Genomic DNA, 18,096 nt, shown 5'->3' on the forward strand with positions numbered 1-18,096 from the left:
CGACGGGTCCATCATACCCTCCCGCTGGGCGGACGTTCAGCTGACAGTGCTACTGTCAATTTGCCACCGGCAATTTGAGTAGCAGCAGGGAATGCAGTCAGTCGGCTCAACCTGCGTCCAACTCACTGGCAGAGTTATAATATGTATGCAGAAATTAAGCTTAGGCTAGGTCCACACTGTACCAAATGAACAACTGTGTGTCCACAGCAAATTCTGAGCGGATATGCCTGTGCCCGCCATAGTGTCCGGCAAGATATTCACACCACTCATTTGGTCCACTGCTGCTGCCATTCCAGACAACCGCCGCCACCAATCGGTTCCTCCTCCACTGCTGGCACCTCGTCTGGGCTCGGGAACAATTGCCGGTACAAAGATTAGAGTCCCGGTAGTAGAAGGCTATCACGATTCAGCATAGGATCTATTCACACTTGTCACTTAAATTGGGTTGCAAAAGACCAATGGGAATCCTCCCTAGCAACAGGGAAGATTAATATTGGTCCACCACTCAGGGAACCAATGAAAATGCTTCTGGTGCTAGGTAGGATTCTCATTCCTGTTGCTGGATAGTGTAGTGGCTGGATAGTGTAGTGTAGTGGTTAGGCTCTGACAAAGGAGACCTGGGTTCAAATCTTGTCTCTTCCTGTTCAGTAAACCAGCACATATTTAGCAAAGAGTCCTTGGGCTAGACTCCCTATCACTGCTAATGTCCACACCCTTGTGACTGCAGCTCAAGTGCTTTGAGTCCGTCAGGAGAAAAGCGCAATATAGATGTGATTTGTCTTGAATTGTAGCGTTTTTAGGCCTAGTGTGAACCAGCCCTAAATGTCACAATAGACCGGAATACAAATCTGACAAAAGTTATAAACATACCCTGGTATAACCAAAACTAAAAGAAAGGTTTCGCCAAATGTTGACTTTCCTGCAGAACCTCTTGATCTGAAAAATCATATATAGAAATAATTATCAATGTAAGCACATTCATTCAAGCACATAAAGCAGCACCTAACAAAGAATGGAAAGTATTATGAAAATAGAACATTTCTTGTTGAGTGTAGTCACCTTCAAGAATTATACTTACGTTTTTAATCAGGTATTTTGGGATTCATCATCATTAGTAGCTCTCCAGAAGTAATAGGCTGTTGGTGGAGTAAAAGTGGAGGTTAAAAGGCAACAGCATTTGCCTCTGTATTAATAGCCAACTGTATTAGAAAAACTAGTATTTATTAATAACAGAAAGCACCAAGTAATGTGTTTCACAGAATTTCACCTGCATCCTCTGGTTACAGTGCCCCCTGGTGGTTCAGTGACACGTGCAAACACCTTATATGAGCTTCTAAGAGGGGTTTGCATGCACTAATGTATGCTACACTTTTACACCACCAGCAACATATTACTTTTTTCTAGCACCTCTAAAGATGGAAGAATTAATTAGATAGTTAATGTGATACATTGTATGAACAAGTGACAGAAGGTGAAAATCACTACTAGTGAGTGAAATCTGCGGTGAATTTAATCAGGTCAAGCAAGACATTGTTTAAAGAGAACCCGAGGTGTGTTTAAAGAATGTTATCTGCATACAGAGGCTGGATCTGCCTATACAGCCCAGCCTCTGTTGCTATCCCAAACCCCCCTAAGGTCCCCCTGCACTCTGCAATCCCTCATAAATCACAGCCATGCTGTGAGGCTGTGTTTACATCTGTAGTGTCAGTCTCAGGCTCAGCTGCTCCCCCGCCTCCTGCATAGCTCCGGTCCCTGCCCCCGTCCCTTCCCTCCAATCAGCAGGGAGGAAAGGGATGCAGGCAGGGACTGGAGTTCTGCAGGAGGCGGGGAGAGCAGCAGACTGACACTATAGAGATAAACACAGCCAGCTCTGACAAGCTGTTTGTCAGCAGCGTGGCTGTGTTTTATGAGGGATTGCAGAGTGCAGGGGGACCTTAGGGGGGTTTGGGATAGCAACAGAGGCTGGGCTGTATAGGCAGATCCAGCCTCTGTATGCAGATAATATTCTTCAAACCCACCTCGGGTTCTCTTTAAAATATATACCGGAAAAGAAATCCATGTAAGACACATCAACATGACAATAAAAAGCAGAGAAAAGAAGAATAAAATAGGGTGTATGCACCTCACAATACTGCCTCAGACCAGTTTGCTGTGCACTTCACATAGTATTGAGTAGGGAATGCAGTTTTTGACCCCAAGAAATGACTGTGGTTGGTTACTGGAATTCATTGTGGACACAGTAAAGCGTTATAGGAAATAACCATAAAGGGTGCACAGTACACAGACTGGTGTTTGTGAGCAGAACAATGGGCCTGTGTACAGCAGAAAGCATAGACTGAATCCAAAACAGGAGGATCCGCCTTGTATAGGCAGTCCACATACATAAGCAGCCAGTGCAAAGCAGAGAAGGGTAGTATAAGTAAATGGCTAAACTCAATACTATAGATGTATGGTAATATACATGAGTAGTGTGGTTTGAAGTGGCTGAATAAAGTACATGCTGAACACTATGATATAATAAATAAACTTTAGGTAGATGATGGAAAACTGAATGTTCCGCAGCTAATTTTTATAAATCAGGAACTCAAAAGGTAAAGGCCTTGATTTTATACAGTATTATTACAAAAAGCACTGCCATCAAATATGTGCAAATCCTGCAAATTGCATTCAAATTGTGTTCAAATCTGCATATAAAATTGCAAATTATATTATTCAAATTATGTGCAAAAATAACAAATCTGCTCATAATATTGCATTCAAATTTACTCAAATTGTGTGCAAATCCTACAAGATACTACCAAATTTGCATAAAATACCGAGCAATTAAAAAAAAAAAACCCCGCCAAGTTCAATTGTGATGCAAAAAACATTCAGTTGTTCAGTGCTATAATCAAACCCCCATAAAAAATATACTGTATATACTGCATAGGTGCCCCAGTATAGGTTAGCCAGCCATAGGTGCCGCATTATAGGTTAGCCAAGCATAGGTGCCCCAGTATTGGTTAGCCATCCATAGGTGCCTACAGTATAAGTTAGCCAGGTATAGGTGCCCCCCTTCCTCCCCCCCCCCCCCAGGCTGGGAGATTACAGAGAAGGAAAGGGGAGTAGCAGCACAGTGGTACTCGACTCCTCCCTCCCTCTCCTTCGCTAAAATCATGTACGGCAATGGTAATGTGGACTGGTTCTAGCGCGGAAGTGAGTATAGGGATAAAACTTAACTTTTAACCGAAAATCTCTATAAAGCAGGCAGGAACAGAAAATTACAGTATAATTACACACAATGTACTATCTAACTAGCATGGAAGAGGAGCCCTATAGGGGATTTGTATCAGGGTTGAATCAAACTAGGACCAAACCCTTCGTTTTCTCGTGTTAAATAATTATGACCCTCAACCCCCAAAAAATGGAGGCTTCATCAGGGGTGAAAAATACATCCTCTGACGAGTACTGAGCCTGTGCATAACTACTATGCAGAAGAGCCAACCCCGCTGGCTGCCCACAATGATGGCAATCCGCCAGCGGGACTGAAGAGGACCATGGCTGCTGCAAGGGACTGAGACTGCTGCTCAGGGCTGGAGGAAGCCCCAGGTGAGTAAAAAATACATTTTTCATTTCACATATTAAGTTTAAAGTGTACCTGAAGGGCTTCTAGAGGGCGGGGAAAGCCTCTGGATCCTAAGGAGGTTTTCCCTGTCCTCCTCACTAGAAGGCATCCAGCGCTGGCAACCCCCGAGGACCTGCTTGTCGGGAGCCTCACACTGGCACAGTATCAGCTTCCGCTAAAGCTTTGGCAGAAATAGTCAAGCCTGATAGGGTCTTCTCTCCTGCACAGACATGAGCCATCTGTGTAGTAGCACGGACACGATCCGGTTCCACTGGAGCCCGAGCAGGAAGCGGATTCTGCACAAGGCTCACCAGGCTGACCAAGCGGTCGCGGTTGCCTGGGGCGCTATGCAGGGGGGCCACTGCCGCGGGGGGGGGGGGGGGGGGAGAATGCCCACCCCCTGCCAGATTGTGTGACCCCCCCCCCCCCCCCAGGTGTTGAACTGACTGTGGCGATAGACGCCGAGCGAGTTAACTCGCTGCAGCTCACCTCAGCCTTCCAGCAGGCAGAGCAGGGCTACAGGAAGATAGCGTCCAAAGCCCTGCACTGGAGACTATTTGTGTCTATAGACTCCCAAAATTAGTGACAATATTTGTCGCTATCTCGGAGGGTAAGTATGCCCACAAAGCAATGGCTTTCCAGAGCTGCTGTTTGGCAGCTCTCTCTCCCTGGCCACGCCCCCTGCCACTCCCCTGCTTCCCTGCACGCTGCAGTGAGAGAGAAGAGAGCTCTCTCTCTCCTTCTAGCGTTGTGATCCAGAGGTCATGAAAACAAAAGTGGGCCAGTGCGGCCTACAGGAGCAGCGGTTTTGGCATCTTTTTTTTTTTATTTATTTTATGAGCCCACCTCGGGCTCTCTAACATTTGTGCTGTTTTTGTGTTGAAGATAATAGCACTTATTTTCTCCAAAACTATAACATGACCCAGCCCCTTTACAACAACCTAGGATATGAAACATGTATGGATGGGTAGTGCTGTGTGTGTGCTCATTGGTGCTGCAAAAATAATCCATCTTTTTATAGTTTAAGAGGTACTTATCCGTTAGCCGGGCGCATCCTCTAGGTGGCGACAAAACTCCACCAGAGTTACATCTTTCCCTACTATCCATGTCGGCCTGGAGGGGGAATAGTAATTAGCGCCACCTGCCGGATGCGCCCGGCTAATGGATAAGTACCGTTTAAGATATTCAAGTCTTTATAAAAGTCAAAAGTTCACTCAGCCTCTGTCAAGCTTTGCTATGTTGTAGGGAGGCTGAGTGAACTTTTGACCCTTATAAAATCTTGAATAACTCAAAAACTATAAAAAGTTAGTGTATGTGAGCTGGGTGATGTTATTGTTTTGGAAAAAATAAGTGCTATTATCTCCAAAATGAAACCATCACAAATTTTAATTTTTGCAGCCCAAATGAAGCACTAGCCAAGCATGCTGGAATTGTTATTTGTGCTGATCCTAGAGGGTCCAGCTTCACAGAGCTATATTAGGTGTGTGTGTGTGTGTGGTTGTTTTAAGCACTAGGAGGGGAGCGTTCAAGTGAGAATGAGTGCGCAGTAAAATATCAGTAATGTATACCAATATTTTTTACTAGCAGCACCATCCGGCTCTCAACATGTACTCTGTAAATCTGTGCCAAAGCCCAGACAATTGAATGTGAATATGTAATCAGCTACGCAGGGCATTTCTAGCCTTTTTGTCACTCCAGGCAAGGCCACCCACCCCCTTCCCAAAAAACATAACACACACATGCACACACTAAAGAACATGAAAGATGTGGTGTATAAGATGGATGCTTAATACAGGAAGTACCCGAGATACAAACAACTTGCGGGTCCTGTCGCATTTTCCCTCTCCCAGCTTAAGCCCGATTCACATCTGCGTTTTTTTGCGGAACCGGACGTATGGATCCGGTCATCTGGATCGGGGAAACCGGTACAGCACACTGGCTGTACGTTTTTACAGCCAGTGTGCTGTAAAACGTAAGTTTTCCATAGGTTCCTATTGTGCTGCAAAAAACTTTCCGTTTCGCTCAGTGTCCTGCTGCATTTTTTTGTCCATTCAGCGGAACGGAACACGGAACCGTACGGCCGGTTCCATTGGTAAAACCTAATGTGAACTGAGCCTTAGTGTACAAATGCAGAGTATATTGCAGCAAAGCTGTGCTCTCACCTCTCCGCTGGATTCCAGTGCTGTGCTTCCACCTGTCCCCTTGGCCTAGTGCCCAGCATCTCCTACCACATGCAGCATGATTACACGCAACAAGAGGACAGTGAGGTTCCAGCACTAGAAGCAGACAGGCCCAGTGCACACCAAAACCGCTAGCAGATCATCAAAACGCTAGCGGTTTTTGAGCTGATTTCAGAGCGATTCTAGGCATGTCTAGAGATGTTTTCTAAACATGCCTAGCGTTTTTGAGAGCGTTTTTGTTTAGCAGATTAATAATATTGTTACAGTAAAAGCTGTTACTGAATAGCTTCTGTAACAAAAACGCCTGGAAAACAGCTCTGATGTAGCGTTTTCCAGAGCGGTTTGCGTTTTTCCTATACTTTACATTTAGGCAGAAACGCTTCTGCAAACCGCAAACATGCAGCAGGAGGAACGTTTGCGGTTTGCTAAAGACCTCAAACCGTTGGTGTGCACCATCCCATTGAAATACATTAGCCAAGTGGTTTCACAGGTGGATGCGGTTGGCAGATCGCTGCTAAAACCGCGAGGTGTGCACTGGGCCACAGACAGGATGGTCACACAGGGCTGGACTCCGGCAGAAAGGTGAGAGCACAGATTCTGCTGTGCTATACTCTGCATTTACACACTGGGCTGAAGGATTGCAGGAGGGGGACAGGGACAGATAGTGACACAAGGGGCCATAAGGAGCCACAGAGGAACAGATAGAGCCACAAAGGGAGACAGAAGGGATGCACAAGGTGGCAGAGGTAGCACAAGGGGCCAGAAGGAGCCACAAGGGGACAGAGGGAGGACCTCAGGCCTTCTCCTGTCCCCCGGTGCCTCACAGGGGGACAGGAGAAGGCCTGAGGGCCAGAAGGAGTCACAAAGGGGGACAGGAGAAGGCACAGGGGGACAGAAGGAGGCACAAAAGGAGGGGGCCTCAAGGAGGGCCAGAAGAAGTCACAAAGGAGGCACGGGGGACTCAAGGAGGCACACAGAGGGACAGAAGGAGGTACAAGGGTACTGGAAGTGACACACAAGGGGCCAGAGGGTGGCACAGTGGGACTGAAGGAGGCACAGAGGGTGGAACAGGGGGTAGAAGGAGGCATAAGGGCCAGAAGGAGTTACAAAAGAGGACAGAAGGAGGCACAGTGGGGCAGAAGTAGGAACAGGGAAACAGAAGGAGGCACAGTGGGACAGGATACAAAATATAGGTAAAAGGCTGCGCATCCCTGACCCAATACTGTACAATTGAATGGTTAATCGCTGTGGCGCACACCGCCCCCCCTGGACTAAAATGTACGCCCGCATCCAAACAATGCAATACTGGTCTATGGAGAAATTTTAGCTTCCATCATAGTTTTGCATGCAAAAATATAGATATACTGGACATCTGCACCAACGTTGAGGTAAATCTCCAGAGCAGATGTCCTAACACTAAACTGACCTAAGTTAAAAGCAAATGTCTTTACCCTGGCAGCTGCTATGCTAAAATGTGTAACTTACATTCAATACAGACAGCAGGAAACAAAGCAAGCGCTCACCAATATGGGCCGCATCTGAATGACTCACCACCTCATATGCACCGCTTAAATAGCTCAAATACACACTCAGCAATCAGACAGATGCAAAACATATGCAAAAACTAAACTAAATACTTACCATGCAAAACAGGATAGCACAATGGGTGCTGCTAGCCTGGTAGTTACAGGCTACCTCAACGTTGGTGCAGATGTCCAGTATATCTATATTTTTGCATGCAAAACTATGATGGAAGCTAAAATTTCTCCATAGACCAGTATTGCATTGTTTGGATGCGGGCGTACATTTTAGTCCAGGGGGGGCGGTGTGCGCCACAGCGATTAACCATTCAATTGTACAGTATTGGGTCAGGGATGCGCAGCCTTTTACCTATATTTTGTATCCACAGTTCTGTAACTACCAGGCTAGCAGCACCCATTGTGCTATCCTGTTTTGCATGGTAAGTATTTAGTTTAGTTTTTGCATATGTTTTGCATCTGTCTGATTGCTGAGTGTGTATTTGAGCTATTTAAGCGGTGCATATGAGGTGGTGAGTCATTCAGATGCAGCCCATATTGGTGAGCGCTTGCTTTGTTTCCTGCTGTCTGTATTGAATGTAAGTTACACATTTTAGCATAGCAGCTGCCAGGGTAAAGACATTTGCTTTTAACTTAGGTCAGTTTAGTGTTAGGACATCTGCTCTGGAGATTTACCTCAACGTTGGTGCAGATGTCCAGTATATCTATATTTTTGCATGCAAAACTATGATGGAAGCTAAAATTTCTCCATAGACCAGTATTGCATTGTTTGGATGCGGGCGTACATTTTAGTCCAGGGGGGGCGGTGTGCGCCACAGCGATTAACCATTCAATTGTACAGTATTGGGTCAGGGATGCGCAGTCTTTTACCTATATTTTGTATCCACAGTTCTGTAACTACCAGGCTAGCAGCACCCATTGTGCTATCCTGTTTTGCATGGTAAGTATTTAGTTTAGTTTTTGCATATGTTTTGCATCTGTCTGATTGCTGAGTGTGTATTTGAGCTATTTAAGCGGTGCATATGAGGTGGTGAGTCATTCAGATGCGGCCCATATTGGTGAGCGCTTGCTTTGTTTCCTGCTGTCTGTATTGAATGTAAGTTACACATTTTAGCATAGCAGCTGCCAGGGTAAAGACATTTGCTTTTAACTTAGGTCAGTTTAGTGTTAGGACATCTGCTCTGGAGATTTACCTCAACGTTGGTGCAGATGTCCAGTATATCTATATTTTTGCATGCAAAACTATGATGGAAGCTAAAATTTCTCCATAGACCAGTATTGCATTGTTTGGATGCGGGCGTACATTTTAGTCCAGGGGGGGCGGTGTGCGCCACAGCGATTAACCATTCAATTGTACAGTATTGGGTCAGGGATGCGCAGCCTTTTACCTATATTTTGTATCCACAGTTCTGTAACTACCAGGCTAGCAGCACCCATTGTGCTATCCTGTTTTGCATGGTAAGTATTTAGTTTAGTTTTTGCATATGTTTTGCATCTGTCTGATTGCTGAGTGTGTATTTGAGCTATTTAAGCGGTGCATATGAGGTGGTGAGTCATTCAGATGCGGCCCATATTGGTGAGCGCTTGCTTTGTTTCCTACAGTGGGACAGGAGGCACAAAGAGACAGAGGGAGGTGCAAGGGGCAGAAGTTGCACAGGGGGACTGAAAAGGCACATGGAGACAGAAGGAGGCACGAAGGGAGACAGAAGAAGGCACAGGAGGAAAAGGGGAGGCAGAGGGGGACTGAATGAGGAAAGGGGGGGGGGGGGCAGAGATAGTACAAGGGGACAAAAGGAGGCACAAGGGGACAAAAGAAGGCACAGGGGGGCAAATGTGGCATGGGGGACTGATGGGGGTACAAAGGGAGAAAGAAGGATGCACAAGGGGAGAGAGGGATGCAGGAGAGGAGTAATAGTCATATGATAGAGATCACCAAAATTCTCCTTCCAAAGATAAACAGTGAGAGTGAGGGGTTAAGCAGAGAAAAACGAACGGTTTGTTAACTGGTTCCGGACTAACGCATTGATAGACAGCGTCAGGAGCCAATAAAAAAGTGTCTCCTGACCGGCTGTCAGCATTCTGCCATCATAGAGACGGCAGAGAGAGGAGCCCGCGGCGATGGGGCAGCGTTGTGACTAGCGAGAGCGGCGGCGATTCGTCGGGAAGCTGCGTTTTACCGTGCCAGCAGTCTCTGGTCCTTAAGGGGGCAGAGACTGCTGGTACAGAAGTGGTTAATGATTGGCACTATTCAAAGCACATTTAGAAGTGATCATTGCCAGCACAGCACCAATAAAGAGCTAATGCAGCGACTGGAGGAAGGCCCAGTGTATGCCCCTCATGTCCAGGGCCCCTGGTGCAGTCACAAGCTCTGCACCCCCTATTGCTATGCCACTGCTTGTGGTTCTAAGAAAACCTGTGAGATTAATACAGGCCTCCCACATCCTACTGCAGACCACATCTACTTGCCGGGACCCTCTGAAGTTTGCGGCCAGCGGAAAAAAAAATGATGATATTATGATTTGTATGTGTAGCACAGCTAAGAAATAAAACATTAAGATCAGATACATCAGTCTAATTGTTTCCAGTACAGGAAGAGTTGAGAAACTCCAGTTGTTATCTCTATGCAAACAAGCCATTAAGCTCTCTGACTAAGTTAGTCATGGAGAGGGCGGTTATCTGACTTTTATTATCTCAAGCGTTCCTGGACTATTTACTTTTCCTCTGCTAGAGGAGAGGTCATTACTTCACAGACTGCTCTGAAAGACTCATTTTGAATGCTGAGTGTTGTGTAATCTGCACATATTATAGAATGATGCAATGTTAGAAAAAACACTATAATATACCTGAAAATAAAAGTATGAGAATATTTTCGTTGCTGCTAATCTTCTAGTAATTATTCATAGTACACAACCAATTCACTATATCATATATTTTTTTTCGCTTCAGTGTCCCTTTAAGGGGACCTTAAATCAAACTCGCACCGGGGCCCAGAGCTCCTAAGCTACAGCTGCACTCTGCAGATTATTTAAAAAAAAAAAAAAAACTTAACATTTCACTACCTTTCAGTAACCAGCTGAACTAACATCACAAGTAACATAAAGGTATATTTTGTACAGCCTCTCTGCATTGTAACTTGAATTATCAGACAGCTGAGTAAAATCCTGCATGAGACTGCTCTACAGATCAGCCAATAAAAAGTGCATTTCCCTACTTGTACAATGGATATCAGTTAATGGGAAATGCAGTGCTCATACGTGGACATAAGAGGAGGGGTACATTCAGCCCTCCAGCTTGGAGGACACAGGTAGGACATATTATTGCCATATCCGGGGCAGGTGACACATTATTGCAGCAATAAAAATCAACTCAGCAACAATGCACAGCTCAGTATAATTACATGTGATAAGTGCTGCTCATCAGTCACAGAGCATTCTAATCATTACTAGGCACCACCCGCGGCACATCATCATACAGACAGCACTGCGTCTGCACATTATTCCTTGCTATACACCCAGTCCCAGCCGGTACTCACCTCGTGCAGGCCCCGGACACCGAGTCACACCGACACTGAGTCGCTCAGCCTGCTGTACCGATGTGGCTGTACCCGGCAAGCACCGCCTCCCAACCAGACTGCCAGCCTGATGATGCACACAAGTCTCCGCGCAATGCATCTGATGGCTGCAGCCAAGCCTCCTCCACCTCCTCCGTCCAGCGCTGCTGACTCCACATGCCTGACATGCTGAGAATTACTGCTCTGTGCTCTATCTCTATATGCATTGCCATTTCACCACCTAGCAAGATGCTACATTCCAGCACTCTAGGACTTGTAGAAACGTAACTGAATGTACACACATCTTTCATTGCTTTAATTAGGAGTGTTAATTAAACTAAAATACAAAATGGGCCAACCTCAATGTCTAGAGGCCAACTTCCTTCCTTATAATATTCCCTGCTGTCTAATGGCCCCCTCTCTCCCTTGCACAGTTCACTGGTTACTAGTGGCCCTCTTATATGCAGTTCTCTGGTATCTAGTGGTCCTCCCTCCCCTACAGGGCCGGTTTAAGCAACAATGGGGCCCCAGGGCAAAATAAACCTGGGGGGCCCCCCCAACATATACCCCGGAACAAAAATCGGCATTAGGGGACCTTTTTTGCAGCTGGTATAGTCAGGGTGTGAAGTCCCAATCGGTCGGAGCTCCACATTCTGGCTATCCCAGCCTGCATCTGGGACAAGGGGTTAAAAAGTTTCAGGAGGGGGGACCCCACATCATTTAAAAAAAAAAAAAATTCCCACACTCTAAACATAAAAAAAAAATGGGAAAATAGGAAAAAATTCCAGGGATCTTCATACAGCCATATTGCGGCTGTATAGCGCTCCCTGGCCAAAGCGCTGCGGCTGCGTATAGACTCCCTGGAAACCCGTCAGGAAATTTATTGCGCTTTCTTGTGATGCATGTAAAATTACACTACCGTTAGGTTTGCGACTAAAAGTGACATTTACCGCATTTAAAAGTATACTTTTTTCCTTCGAAACTTTAAAATCGATTTTCTCAAAAACTATAAGGTCTTTTTGAAAAATTGTTTTTTCCTCTTATTCCCAATGATCTCCTTAACATATCCTGCAAATTTAGGGTTTTAAAGTCGGCAGGTTTTTAAATGTGTATTTTTCTTCCTTTGAAACTTTAAAATCGATTTTCTCAAAAACTATAAAGCCGTTTTGAAATTTTTTTTTTCCTCTTGTAGCCACTAGGGGCCCCTACAAGCTCTGGGGCCCTGGGGCAGCTACCTCCTTTGCCTCTATGGTAGCGCCGGCTCTGCTCCCCTATACATTTCCCTGGTGTCTGATGGCCCACTCCCTCCCCTACACAGTTCACTGGTGCCCTAGTGGCCCTCCTCTATGCAGTTCCCTGGTGTCTAGTGGTCCTTCCTCCCCATACAGGTCTCTGTTGTTTTGTGGTTCTTCCTCACCTATACAGTTCCCTGGTCTCTAGTGGCCCCCTCCCTCTCCTATACATTTCTTAGGTGTCTAGTGATCCCCCTCCCAGAGGCATATCTAGAGGGGTGCAGGCATGATTGTGCCATGGGCGCTACAGCACTATGGGCGCCTTGGCTTCCCCTGTGCCATGCCTACCCCTGTGCTGAGCCACCATGCCTGCCCCCATGGCTCTCCGTCTCTCATATCAGATTAATTATGTTATCTGGGGTACATGGTTACTTAATTTATATATGTAGTACGCACATGGATTAGTGTTAGGAAAGAGGACACATAGGAAATAAGAAGAGACATTTCCAAAGAAGTATCTTCAGCAATATCCAGACCCAAAAAACACAGGCAACCATAACACATGTACACAAGAAAGGATGCTATTTTTAGAGGGAAAGGGGGCTCTGACCAGGAGGGGGGAGGGCGCAATTTCAGTGTTTACCATAGGCGCTATATTACCCAGATACGCCCCGATCCCCTCCTACCCCTAAACAGTTCCCTGGTGTTTAGTGATCCCCCCTCACACCACTAAACCAATCCCTGATGTCTAGCGCATTCCCCCTCCCCCATTTGGCTTCCCTGGTGATCTAGAGTTGCACCCCCAATATAGCTTTGCTGGTGGTCGAGAGTGGGCCCAACATAATTCAAAGTGGAGAAACCACTTGTGGGCCAAATTTGATGGTTGCAATTTGACATGTATGCTTTAGATCAGTGTTTCTTAAACCTGTCCTCATGACTCCCCAATGGTGCATGTTTTACAGGAAACCTCACCTATGCACAGGTGGGGTAATTAATGTCTCAGCTAGGTGGATTCCATGTAGCTGAGACACTAATTACCGTAACCTCACCTGTGCATAGTTGGGTTGCCTGTGAAACATGCACCATTGGGGAGTCATGAGGACACGAGAAACACTGTGTTAGATAATTGTATGCTGTAGTACCTTTATGAATTCCTCTCCAGCCTGCTGTGTAACAACTAGTCCCCTTAAAGGGAACCAGAGAGGATTCAATATACATACCTGGGGCTTTCTCCAGCCCCATACGCACGGATCGCTCCCACGCCGCCATCCTCCGCTGCCTGGATCCGCCGCCACCGGGTCCCGTCATTGCCGCGAGTCGGCAAGTCGGCCGGCGGACGCGGCCAATTCTCCGCATTACAGGGTGCTCTCTCTCCATACAGATACGCATGTGGCTGCTTACTGCGCTGCCGCATGCGTACATGTATGGAGGGAGCCCCTGTGATGCGGACAATTGGCCGCGTCCGCCGGAAGTGACGGGCCCGGTACCGGCGGATCCAGGAAGCTGAGGACGGCAGCGTGGGAGCGATTCAGGCTTATGGAGCTGGAAGAAGCCCCAGGTATGTATAAAATCATTTTCTTTTTTCAACCCCCCGTTCCTCTCTGGTTCCCTTTAAGAAAACCTGAACTGAAAATTAAGTCTAAATAAGCATACACAAGTCATACTTACCTTCCATGTAGTCTACTCCTCAGTGTCTTTCTCCTGTCCTGCTTCCTGTTTGTTCACTGTGATCAAGGGAATTTTCCGTCCTCCATTTTGAAAATGGCCATTACCCATAACAGCTTTCTGGTCAGCACACAGTTAAACTGTAATATCACCCACTTGAGCCATAGGGAAACATGGCCATTACTTGGCACATCAGTTTTCCTCTCAGCTATAACTGACAGCAACTGATATTTTACTGACAGCAACTGATATATTTCAGATCTGACAAAATATTGTCAGAACTGGAAGGGATTATTGTCAGAACTCAGAAGAAAATGGTGAGCTTCTGAGAGGAACTGATGGCAAGGTAACTATGGAATGCTCATTTGAAGTTACCTCATGTGTTTATTTTAAATATTTTTACTCAGTACAGGTTCTCTTAAAGGGGAACCTTAACTAACCTGAAAAAAAAAAATAGTTTCACTTACATGGGGCTTCTACCAGCCCCCTGCAGCCACCCTGTATCCACGCCATCCTGGAACGATCCTCCGCATCCTCGATCACATTCTCTTCACCGGAAGCGTCCTGCACACGCGCAGTACTGCAGTCCTCAGCGACTGGCTCTATTGCCAAAATTGAAACTCAGACATTGCAGGGGACCGGAGGATCGTTCTAGGGCAGTGTGGGAACAGGGTAGCTGCAGGTAGTTAGAAGTTGTTTCAGGTGTGTGATTCAGCCACTACTGTAGTAACAGAGATCAGCATGACTGACAAGCAACTGGAATTGTTTAAAAGGATACAACCATATCCATCTCAGTTTATGTTGCCTTTAAGTACATCGTGCTTACAAACTCCATGTTTTTTTTTCTTTAATCTCAAAACTTACTGTAATAACATTTAACACAATATGTTCCTGCAGCCAACATACCTGCCTTTTAAACAGGCTGTTCACTGGACAAAAGGCAATAGAAATGATGAGAGGTTAGCAGTTGTAGTAAGAATGCAGTGGCAGCAAACAGCTCAGCTGTTCACGTTGGTCCCTAATGGAATCTAAAGACTACACCATAAAATTTCAATCAAAACTGAATTTAAAGGACTAGCAGCTGACCTATTCCCCCCCCCCCCCCCCCCCCCAAAATTACCGAGTGCCAGGCACAAATCTCCTTTTGTGTACTAAAATTATACCTGCAGCCTAGAGTACTGGCCGCATTCATGATTGCTGAAGGGGGTACACCAGACGTGGAACTAAGAGAATCAGGGAGTGAAAGTGATTCCTCCTTGGACTATCCACTCATCAGTCAAGGTGTCTCGGAAGGTCGCGCTGGAGCACCAAGCAAGCTCTATTTTCGACCACAGTGCAAGTCCTGCACCAGCCAACAGGGAGGCAGTGTTGCCAACTCATCCCTTTAATTACTGACACATCTAAGTTATACAGGTTCTGGGGCTACTTACACATACTCAGTGCCTTAACTGCATCTACCTAGCCACGAAACCTGTATAATTCATATGTGTCAGTAATTAAAGGGATGAGTTGGCAACACTGCAGGGAGGTAGTGACTATGGTGTTGGAATTGAGGCTGGGGAGCCTCTGTGAGAAAGAGACCAAACTTTTCTGGACTGCCACCACTCTCAAATACAAGGAGGCAGGTTACATCGCACAGGGTTTCAGATCCTACAGAGAACCCTCGGAGTATCGGGAGGATAAGCAGTTTGTGGATCGGTGGCATAGGCATAGGTAGGAGTCCCAGTATAGGTAGGTAGGCATAGGAAGGAGTCCCAGTTTAGGTAGGTTTCCCAGTATAGGTAGATAGGCATAGGTAGGTGCCCCAGTAGTTAGCTAGGCATAGGTAGGTGTCCCAGTATAGGTAGATAGGCATAGGTAGGTGCCCCAGTAGTTAGCTAGGCATAGGTAGGAGTCCCAGTATAGGTAGGTAGGCATAGGTAGGTGCCCTAGTATAGGTAGGTAGGCATCAGTAGGTGTCCCCGTATAGGTAAGTAGGTGCCACAGTAGTTAGGTAGGCATAGGTAGAAGACCCAGTATAGGTAGGTAGCTGCCCTAGTATAGGTAGGCATAGGTAGGTGTCCCTGTATAGGTAAGTAGGTGCCCCGTAGTTAGGTAGGCATAGGTAGGAGACCCAGTATAGGTAGGCAGGCATAGGTAGGTGCCCTACTATAGGTAGGTAGGCCACTTCTAGTTTTGACCGGCCAGAACCTGAAATGGCCAGACTACAGGTTCTGGCTGTAACACATACACCATTGTAATTTGACATCAGGTTATCAAGTATCTTCTAAAACCTTCTTCAGACTCCCAGGATTATTACTTTATGCTAAAAGCTTACTCAATGGATATTTTAAAGTGGGACAATAAGTAGTATCATCCTGATTCAAAACAACTGGCTTTGCCTGATGGCGAACACTGTCCAATACTCTGCTACTACAAGCACATAAAACAAGCTCTGCCAATAAGTGCCTCAACAAGGCTTGGAAAGCATCTATGCCTGAAGTTGGGCTTTGAAGAACACCTGAACTGAGAGGAATATGGAGGCTGCCATATTAATTTCCTTTTAAACAATGCCGGGCATTCTTACTGATCTTTTTTTGCAGCAGTAGTATCTTAATGACACACCTAAAACAAGCAACAGCTCGTCAGAAACATCTGATCTCCATGCTTGTTCAGGGTCTATGGCGGAGGTCCCTTTTACACTTACTGTTGTGGTGTCATAGTATTCCCCCATGCCGCAGCTCATCGTAGCGACCATTAAAGCCAGAAGTGCTTCAGACACCGCAGAAAAACAAAACAATCAAGCAGAAGTGCATTACCCCGTGACTCCAGGAAATGCACTGGAAGTCACATGTATTCTTTTACTTCATTTGCACCGCGATTATAGCGTGTGGTGCGCTGATGTGCCATTGTTCCAAATTGCACTGCTACTGCAGCGCATGAATGTAAAAAGGACCCTAAAAGGCATATATGTAAAAGGGGCACCGGGAAATTTGGGTGCAAGGTGAAGCTGAAAACGTCTCACCCTGGTATTGCAAAATGTCCCAGTGGTGTAGATCAATTTTCCTCCTCCAGGCCACCATGGATTCAGGGGTAAGATGTAAATCAGCTGCCAGCTGTTGCTGGCCCCTGGATTGCACTTTTGTCAACACCCAAATTACCGAGTGCCCCTATAGCCGCAATTCACATTACAGCCTATGGCAGCACCCACATTTCTGGTGCCCTTTTCACCAGTCTCACCCTAAAAGTATTAGAGGCAAATGATCAGCAGGACTGTCAGGCAACTGGTATTATTTAAAAGGAAATAAATATGGCAGCATCCATATCCCTCTTACGTCAGGTGTACTTTAACCTTTTGCAGCTGGTAACCATCTCAAAATACAAGCCTGTTTAATGGGTTCCTAAGCCTGTGATCACTGTGAGCCAATCACAGTAGAAAACAAAAGAAAACCAAAAGGTGAGTCTGCCATATTTATTTCCTTTTGACCTCCCTGGCGGTAAGCCCGACACAGTGTAAGGCGCCGCAGGGGATCGCATGGCCCCGGGAGGATTTTTTAAAATAAAAGTTGTGCAATACTCTTCAGCTAGCATTTCGCTAGCTAATTATGTCCCCCAAGTGCCTCCGGTCCCCACCGATCGCCCCCGATCACCGCCGTAATACGTACCCCCCAGGGATTCCGCAATGGTGCAGCCTCACAATCAGCTCCAGGCTTCACTATGGGGAGGATCGGGACTGCGCATGACATCATGTCTAATCGTCGCCATAGCGACAATGAAGCTGGATCGTGAAGCTGGATCATAAAGCTGCGTCTCTCGTGGGATCGCGGAGGGATAAATATTACCGGTGGTGATTGGGGGGGGGGGGGGGTTTAGTTGGTTGCCGGGGAGCTTGGGTGACAATTAGCTAGCGAAGTGCTTTTGGCAAAAAAAAATAAATCCTCCAGCGGATGCAGCCTCAAACTGCGTACTGCCAGGGAGGTTAAACAATGCACAATGGCCTCAATTCACTAAGCTTATCTCCTGTCTTTAATAACGTTTCTAGAGTGATCACCATGGTGATGAGGCATGTCGTATTCAGGAAACATTTTACCTCAGGCAAACCCAAAACTGTCTAAGTTAACTCTTCAATCCTTAAAATAACTCCAGAGTTAAAGATAGGCTGTCTATTAACTGCGTGTGAAAATAACTACAGAGGAGGTGAAAATAACTACAGAGGAGGTAAATTAACTACAGAGGTGGTAACTTAAGGGATGAAGAGATAAGATAACTCTCTCACTGTGTGGAGGTAAGTTTTCTCTTGCCTCATCTCCAGCATGATCTTAGTGAATTAAGGCCAATGGCCTCAATT

The 18,096-nt window shown here is 46.1% G+C and overlaps 1 protein-coding gene across 3 annotated transcripts in view; it reads right to left on the reverse strand.

The window, feature by feature from the left end:
• SCRN1 (secernin 1) overlaps positions 1 to 10,971 on the reverse strand; it is a 44,185-nt gene extending 33,214 nt beyond the window's left edge. Inside the window, exons 1-2 of one of the 3 annotated variants that reach the window (XM_068238672.1) lie at positions 10,855 to 10,971; positions 871 to 936 (exon numbers count right to left, since the gene is read on the reverse strand). The gene's annotated coding sequence lies outside the window, so the exon portion shown is untranslated. Of the gene's footprint in view, positions 1 to 870; positions 937 to 1,078; positions 1,122 to 10,854 lie in introns of those variants that run through there. The other 2 variants (XM_068238671.1, XM_068238673.1) reach the window with 2 other exon arrangements.
• Between the last annotated feature and the right edge of the window lie 7,125 nt (positions 10,972 to 18,096).

This window comes from Hyperolius riggenbachi, chromosome 5 (genome assembly GCF_040937935.1).
Source record: "Hyperolius riggenbachi isolate aHypRig1 chromosome 5, aHypRig1.pri, whole genome shotgun sequence".
Lineage (NCBI taxonomy): Eukaryota > Metazoa > Chordata > Amphibia > Anura > Hyperoliidae > Hyperolius > Hyperolius riggenbachi.